Source organism: Nanorana parkeri, unplaced genomic scaffold (assembly GCF_000935625.1).
Source record: "Nanorana parkeri isolate BGI_ZX_2015 unplaced genomic scaffold, ASM93562v1 scaffold335, whole genome shotgun sequence".
Classification (NCBI taxonomy): Eukaryota; Metazoa; Chordata; class Amphibia; order Anura; family Dicroglossidae; genus Nanorana; species Nanorana parkeri.
Genome location: NW_017306603.1, coordinates 734,194 through 742,563, shown reverse-complemented (window position 1 = coordinate 742,563; position 8,370 = coordinate 734,194). Strand labels below are relative to the sequence as shown.

At 44.7% G+C, this 8,370-nt stretch overlaps 1 protein-coding gene across 1 annotated transcript in view; it reads right to left on the bottom strand.

The window, feature by feature from the left end:
• FRMD6 (FERM domain containing 6) overlaps positions 1 to 7,481 on the bottom strand; it is a 72,061-nt gene extending 64,580 nt beyond the window's left edge. Inside the window, exon 1 of the mRNA XM_018558374.1 lies at positions 7,302 to 7,481. The gene's annotated coding sequence lies outside the window, so the exon portion shown is untranslated. The remainder of the gene's footprint in view (positions 1 to 7,301) is intronic.
• Positions 7,482 to 8,370: the final 889 nt, after the last annotated feature.

The following is an 8,370-nucleotide window of genomic DNA, read 5'->3' as shown; positions in this document are numbered from 1 at the left end:
CACCCATTTTTCAAATCTCCCCCCCTTCCTGCGGGCCCCCCCGTCCCCCCCCCCCCCCCTCCTGTACTGAAATCCAACACACACGGCAACAATAACACAGCGATCCTGTACAGACTCATCTCCAGCGTAATTACCCAGCAGCAGCCGAGTCCAAACCGCTGGATTCTTCACTGCTTTTTGGCCGATCAGACGTCACACATGCAAACTCCCGCAATATCCTCATTTATCAGAGAAGAGGAAGACGCTCATAAAACTCAGCACGGGCTGATGCGTGGTCCGCTCTATGTTAGAAAGAATACGCGTTTCAGAATTCTCAAACACTTTAAAAATGTCTCAATATACATAAACCGTATCATTTACCAGAAAACAGCCTCCGTCACCTCCAGCCCAGGGATTTTGCCTTGGCTTAGATGCTGCCATTACTCTACTGCAGGCAGGAGGAAGCATTTCCTCAGTCTCCCTTCCCCTAGTGATCAGACTGCAACATTGTAACAAATTGCACAGGCACCAGGATTTATATGATCATGTCATCTCTGAGCTGGTATCTCAGCTCGGGAAGTAGACTGCTTTCTCCTCCTATCAGCATGATCCTTGTACTGCTTCTTCTAACACTGCAGCCCTGCATGAGGATGTTACCAGGTCATATTCAGGTACTTACACTGCTTGCATTTAAATGATATATTATTGAATATAGAGCTGCATTCATTTGTCTTGTACATCTACCTGGAGTACAGCTGTAACCTCCAAGCTTCTTTGTGGCCAATGACTGCTGTGAAAAGTTTTATATACTGCGTAATAAATACATAAGAGAAATAAATGGACCGATTTCCATCCTGCACGGGTTTTAGAGTCGCCCCCTTGGCATGTGATTGTGGCAGGATTAGCTGCGGGAATTCGGGAAATGTTAAACGGCCAGTCACCACAATAGCCCATCACACCAGCAGTGTCTGAAGGGTGCAGTTATAAACAGTTACGTCCCTCAGTGCCAAGTGCCATTCCGCTGGTGACGAGCGTCTCTATAACAGGCTGAGTTATTGGACTAATTATATCAGGAGACACTCGGCCAGCTAGGCATGCCAGCCTATTCAGTCAGGCAGAAAGTGATGTGCAAATGAATTCCCAGAAGTTCTATCCCGCTCCTAATGACCAGATCCAGCTAGAAGTTTGTAAACCTATTGACTATGCCTATGAGATGGACTTCCGTGCATCCTATGGGATCCGTGCTTGTGTGGTCAGTCTGTGTACCAGTTTCCCGCTCAGAGGCGGAGGACACGGTGCGTCTTCATGGCGTGCATGTATATTCCGTAGTCTGTATTGCCGCCAGTGCCCCCCTTTCCAAGGAGCGGGGAGGACAATCACCTTGGTAAATCCCATCCTGAAAAGACCTACAGACATAGAACATTCCCTTTTGCAAAACTGATGTATTGTTGGAACTTTTTCTAACATCTGTGGCTATAGAGAGGGGAATAGAGCATTGAAGGTCCTGGCCCGTCACAGAAGGAGAAGACAGCAGCAACCAGCTGGATAAAACCCATCCCCACCATTAGGCATGGGGAAAGGCCTACAGACATAGGAACATTCCCTTATGCAAAATTGATGGATTGGTGGAATGTTTTCTAATGTCTGTGACTATGGAGAAAATGGAGCACTGAAGATCCTGGCTTATTACAGAAGAAGACAACAGCAACCAGCTGGGTTAAACCCGTCCCCACCCTAAAGCATGGGGGTAGGTCTACAGATATAGGAATATTCCCTTATGCAAACACAATGGATTGGTGATATCTTCTCTAATGTCTATGACTATGGAGAGGGGATGGAGCACTGAAGATCCTGGCTTATTACAGAAGAAGACAACAGCAACCAGCTGGGTTAAACCCGTCCCCACCCTAAAGCATGGGGGTAGGTCTACAGATATAGGAATATTCCCTTATGCAAACACAATGGATTGGTGATATCTTCTCTAATGTCTATGACTATGGAGAGGGGATGGAGCACTGAAGATCCTGGCTTATTACAGAAGAAGACAACAGCAACCAGCTGGGTTAAACCCGTCCCCACCCTAAAGCATGGGGGTAGGTCTACAGATATAGGAATATTCCCTTATGCAAACACAATGGATTGGTGATATCTTCTCTAATGTCTATGACTATGGAGAGGGGATGGAGCACTGAAGATCCTGGCTTATTACAGAAGAAGACAACAGCAACCAGCTGGGTTAAACCCGTCCCCACCCTAAAGCATGGGGGTAGGTCTACAGATATAGGAATATTCCCTTATGCAAACACAATGGATTGGTGATATCTTCTCTAATGTCTATGACTATGGAGAGGGGATGGAGCACTGAAGATCCTGGCTTATTACAGAAGAAGACAACAGCAACCAGCTGGGTTACACCCGTCCCCACCCTAAAGCATGAGGGAAAGCCTACAGATATAGGAGACTTCAGACCAATTGGGTATAGCATCTCTAATGGTTAATGCATCAGGCCTATAATGGCCTTTAATGGTTATGCCAGGTAACGCCTATAGACTTAAGACATTCCTCACTGCGAAATGAATAAATAGAAAGAACTTTCCCTAATGTACCTTTACACTGCTTTACTGAATGGGTGCAACACCTTTAACAGCCAAAGTGTATAATCTCAAGGCCAAGAGTATCAATCAAGAGTTTTTGTTGGCGTTTTATATTCCGTTCCCCATTATAAGAGCAGATCTGGAGCCACAGCTCCCAACCTATATGAGGATTATACAATCTGCACCAAACAGTACACACACGCCAAGGGTTGGTTTTCCGATCATGCCTATGGCCATTCTAATGAAGCAAAACGAATCACACAAAGTAGCAAGCAGGGTTAGTCATTTCATAGGGCAGCTGAGGATTGTACGCACAGTGAAACAGATTGACATGGGCAAGTCCTCTGGGCACAGTCAGATGCTCAGCCAGCAAAACAGTAGATGCTAAATTAGTTCTCTCACCTCTATTCCAAATGGGCACCTGTCATTCAAGGCCTAAAAGGTCAAGTCGGGGTGGCCAGTTCGGTCCCATAGTAAAAAAAAAAAAAAAATACACAAATTCCCTTATCTCATCAAACACAGGGCATGAATGTCCAACTATTCCTTCCAAAGAGATCAGTTCAGTGAAAGGATTTTCCTTTTTTTCTAACAAAAGAGAAAACGAACACTGAGCACCTCCAGAAATGTTTCAGCATGCCGGCCACTACATCCTTTATAACGTTTTGAATGCTTTGGAGGTATATTTAGAAAGCAGTGAATGTGACTTTCACCAACTGTTCAATCATTTATCACTTAAACACATGCACGAGGAAGATTTACCTGCAGTGAATGTTTGGTGATTCACGGCTTTATAAATAAAGTGTTGGAGGCCGAGTACCCAGAGAAGCCGAGAGCTCAACTCTAACCTAAAAACCAATTCTCATTCCAAATGCAATTTTAATCATTTTACAACCGAGTACAGATTTCGCTTCTGGTGAGCGGTTCTACTGATTTTCAGAACGAATTAGGATTTTTACCAATTGTTTCCTAGATGGAATATCCAAAAGTGATTTGCTAATTTTAGTGATTTTATCTGTGGCCCAACTCAGCCCTTGGGATCTTCTACGTCTTAGATGTTCCAACAACGCAATGTTTCTGCCACTGTCCATCTGGGAGTTTGGAGTGTTCCACCATCTGTACAGACCCAGGTAAGGGATGATGGGAACCTAATATAATGGGACAGTAGGTGTATGGACCTGGGAACTCAGCAAAGGGATGGTGAGAGCCGCTCATAATGGGCACAGCAGGTGTACAGACCCAGAAACTCAGCACAGGGATAGTGGAAACCCACCTTCATAATGGATACAGCAGCTGTACACACCCAGGAACTCAGCACAGGGATGGTAGGAACCCCCCAAAGGGCACAGCAGGTGTATGGACCCAAGAAAGTAGCACATGGATGGTGGGAACCCCACTTAATGGGCACAGCTGGTGTGCAGAAACAACAACTTGGCACAGGGATTGTGGGAACCCTCCATATTGGGCACAGCTGGTATGCAGACTAGAGAACTCAGCGCAGAGATCTCACTTAGGCCAAGTTCAAATGGGCAGCAAAGGGGTGGTATAAACAGGCGGTTGATCCGCCACCCCCTGACCGACAAACTGAACACATTGCCGTGGCTGCAATGTGGCAACTTTAACTTGGCATCTCACATTTAGCAGGTGGTGCCACTTGCCAAATGCACCCATTGAAGAAGTCAGCGGGACCATGCTGTAACTGCTTGCCAACCATGTGGTTGTAGCGTAGTATCCACTTGGGATGGGGAAAAAACAGGCATTCAGAAGACGGCAATATTTCCTACATTAACGCCTGCAAACTGCTGCTCAACTTCGGAGGGGTGGCAAACTCTTCCACCAGTGGGACCCAACAGAGTCTCCAAGAGACAACAGAAACTCAAAGTAGCAAAACACAAACATCAATCCCCGGTGGACTGAAGCTTGGAATTTCCTTTTGAGTGGCACAAATTTTCTTTTTTCATATCAGGGCCTTCATTTCATTGGGCTTGTTCTTTCTTAACTCAAACAGAAGCCAACTGCTAAGTGTGACACAAATCTGTTATGTTTCCTCCAAACAACCCTACAGCGTACGACATTACTACAACAAGGGACCCCTGTACAATGTCTGTGACAATGACTTATGCTTGGCTCTGATCATGACAATCCTGCAATCACCGACACATCTCTAAACCCAAAATCTGAGGCTAATTAGCTCAGCATTTCAGGCGAAGGAAATTGATGGCTTGCTGCTAACTCCACGCACAACATTTCACAGTTAGCAATGTTTCAACATCGTTGTCAGGAAAACATTGATGCAGAGATGTTATATAAACCTACCCAAAAAGCGGCCACCCTTCTTGACAGATACTTAACTGTGCGTGCAAAGATCTGATCAAAGCACGATCGTTGGATGAGAGGTTGATTGGAGTAGTTGAGCATTTTAATTTGTTCCTCATCAGACTAGAAATATCTACAGGGAACGTCCAATCGCTCAGTACAATCCGTTGGCTTGGGGAGAACAAGGCAAGACAATTTTTATAGCCTCTTTTGAGGGTTTCTCTCAAAACTAACAATAGAGATGAGCAAAGGTCACCATTCTCCGAAACAGTGAAAGTCTAATGGGAAATGAAAGAGGACCTGTCATGCCATCACAGGTATTTAACTAATACAAGCCCATAAGAGCAGGCAGCAACAAGGCTCCTAGCAAAGCTTTTTCTGTAAGCTTCAGGCAGCCCATGAACCTGGAACACCATGCATGCAGCACCTGACTCTAGCTTCAAGTCACAGCTATGACTCAGTCTTTGACACTTCAAATGCAATTCCAATAGGGGTTCCTATTGGTTGCTGAGGTGTCTGCATTGAATTATGGGATTGGAAGCATGTGTCTGGGTTTGGGGGTTCCCTCAGGGACACGCAAGTAGGTTTGTTAAATGTACACACCTTGCATTAAGGTAAGGCATGCATTAAATACGTTTATAGAGACACCAGCTTCCTTTAATGTGTGATCATTTCTGTCTGCGGTCAGGCACCTTAAACTTGTCACTCTCCATACTTTCTCTCTTATGTACACAACTATAAAATGTTTATTAACTCATACTACAAATACTTCTCTGCATTTCAAACGTCATCAGATTAGCATTCGTAGCACAGTGCTGTAGCAGGCTGCTCTCTTGCCTTGCTGCACTGGTGTCCTGTCCTCAGTCTTTGCTATCTGACTGCAAGGGGTCTGCATGCTCTTCCTATATTTCCGTACACCAACCCCCTCTTTCTTCTGCAACCCCACAATGTACCATCGGATCAATCAGCTTTCGAGTGTGTATAGAGATAGAGATAGAGATAGAGATAGAACAGTGTAAAAATATAACATTTTTTTGGGGGGGGTAAAAGCTGATCCAATGGTGCAATTTTGGGGCTGCAAAATGAGGGGGTTGATGTATGGAAGCATTGAAATAGCATATAATTTCCTTGTAGGTTATGTTGCATTTATATATATTTTTTGGGTGAAAGCTGGTTAATCCAATAGTATATTTTGGGGTTCTTTAGAGATGGGGTGGATGTGCAGAAACATGGAAAGAGCATATATTTCCTTGCAGCTTGTGTTACTTTTTTTAATATCGTTTTAATCAAAAGCCGATTGATCCGATGGTACATTTTGGGGTTGCTGAAAGGAAATCAACCTGTACAGTGCTGTAGCAGTCTCCTCTCTAACATGGCTGCACTGGTGTCCCGGGTTCAATCTCCAGTGCCTGCAAGAAGTCTGCATGCTCTTCCTATGTTCCCGTACATCAACCCCCTCTTTCCGCAACCCCATAACGCACCATTGGATCAATCAGCTTTCATCCAAAAGATACATTAAAAAAAGTAACACAAGCTGCAAGGAAAGCATATGCTCTTTCCATGTTGCTGAATGTCCACCCACATCTCCCCAGGACCCCAAAATGTACCATTGGATCAATCAGCTTTCACCCAAATGATATAGAAAGTAACCACTTGCAAGTAAATCATATGCTCTTTCCATGTTTCCGTATGTGCACCCCATCTCCCCAGGACCCCAAAAGCTACCATTGGATCAACCACATTTCACTCCAAAAATATATTTTAAAAAGTAACCCAACCTGCAAGCACATAATATGCTCTTTCCATGCTTCCGTACAACTACATGCTCTTCCAATCAGTCCCCTCTTCCCACAAGCCAAAAACGTACCATTGGATCGATCACCTTTCACCCAAAAGATATAAAAAAGTAACACAAGCTACAAGGAAATGATATGACCTTTCCATGTTTCCGTACATCTGCCCCACCTCCCCCAGAACCCCAAAACATACCATTGTATCAATAAGCTTTCACCCAAAAGATATAAAAAAGGAACACAACCTGCAAAAGAATTTTCATAGGTCCATCCCATCTTCCCAGAACCCCAAAAATGTACCATTGGCTAAGTCAGCTTTCACCCTAAAATGATATGTCATCCATATGGCTGCAGAAGAGTTTAGGTTGTAGACTCTTTCCCAGCCAGAGAGAAGTTTAAATGGTTTCTGTACTATGTAAATGAATACAAAAAGAACATCAATTCTATATAAAACCAGATTTAATAGTCCAGCCGGACTAAGGACCGGAACATTTCGAAGGGGTAAATCTTCAGTCCCCGGGGGCCGGCTGGTAAGTATTTGGCTTTTTACAGTACGGCAGACAAAACACAGGGTTACAACATGCAGTCACTTCAAAATTCCATTCCACAGATGCTCACTTACTTTAACGCAGGCTAGAACCCGCACAGGCTGCATATCACCGGGTGGCTGATATCCTTTCCAGAAACCAGGAAAATAAAAAAAAGGGAGAAATTTCATCCAGAGTTAGAAAGTTTAAAGACTCCTCCAGTGTGACAGTCCCAGCAGCAGAGCAGTATGTCCCTGCTGCCTGTCTTCAGCAGTATGAACACTGGCACAATCCCTGCATGGAATCACTCCTCCCTACTCCTATGTCCCCCCCCCTGCTTCAGTGTCACTCCCCTCTCCTCCCTCCCAATACTCACAGCTCTGGAATGAAAGCATGCCTCAATTTTTTTCCCCTGCCTTTTTTTTTTCTTATTTTCAAAATGCTTTATTGAGGACCAACAGCCGGAACAGGGAGGGAAAAAAAAGAAAGTCCTGAAGAGTACTTTTAAAAAATAACAATGTATCGGAGAAGCAACAACAATGTAACAACTTGCTTTTGTTTATTTTTCTTTCTGTTTTGTGTTTTACTACAAATAGGAAATACAATTTCCAACGTTTGCAAAATAAAAAAACAATAAATAAATAAACTCTCATCTCTTCATAAAAGGAAAAATGAACATTTATTATTTTTTTGTATTTGCGAGCAGTAGACCGCGGGCGCAATGCTCTGGCTCCTGCAGACTGTTCCCCATGTCTGTACTGAGGAAATGGGGAAGTTCACCGCGCTTGTACTCCATTGAGGGCCGGTGCTCCATTGAGGGCTTGTACTCCATTGAGGGCCGGTGCTCCATTGAGGGCTTGTACTCCATTGAGGGTCGGTGCACACCTGGGCGACTCCTCAAGTTTTGCCCAGCACAGACGGTCGCGCTGTGGGTGCCATTATTTTCGAATGGTACCCCAGTCGCACCGAGCGGTGTTCCGCTGCGATTCCGCCCGTGCTTTCGAACGCTAAAACAGCAGCGCGTCGTGTATCGCAAAAAAAAGGTACATGTACGCAGATGCAGATGTCACCCCATTAAAATCAATGGGGCAGCGTGGAAATCGCTGTCTGCATTGTGCAGGACCGCGTGATCCCGGGACGCACAATCCCGGATCGCTCAGGTCT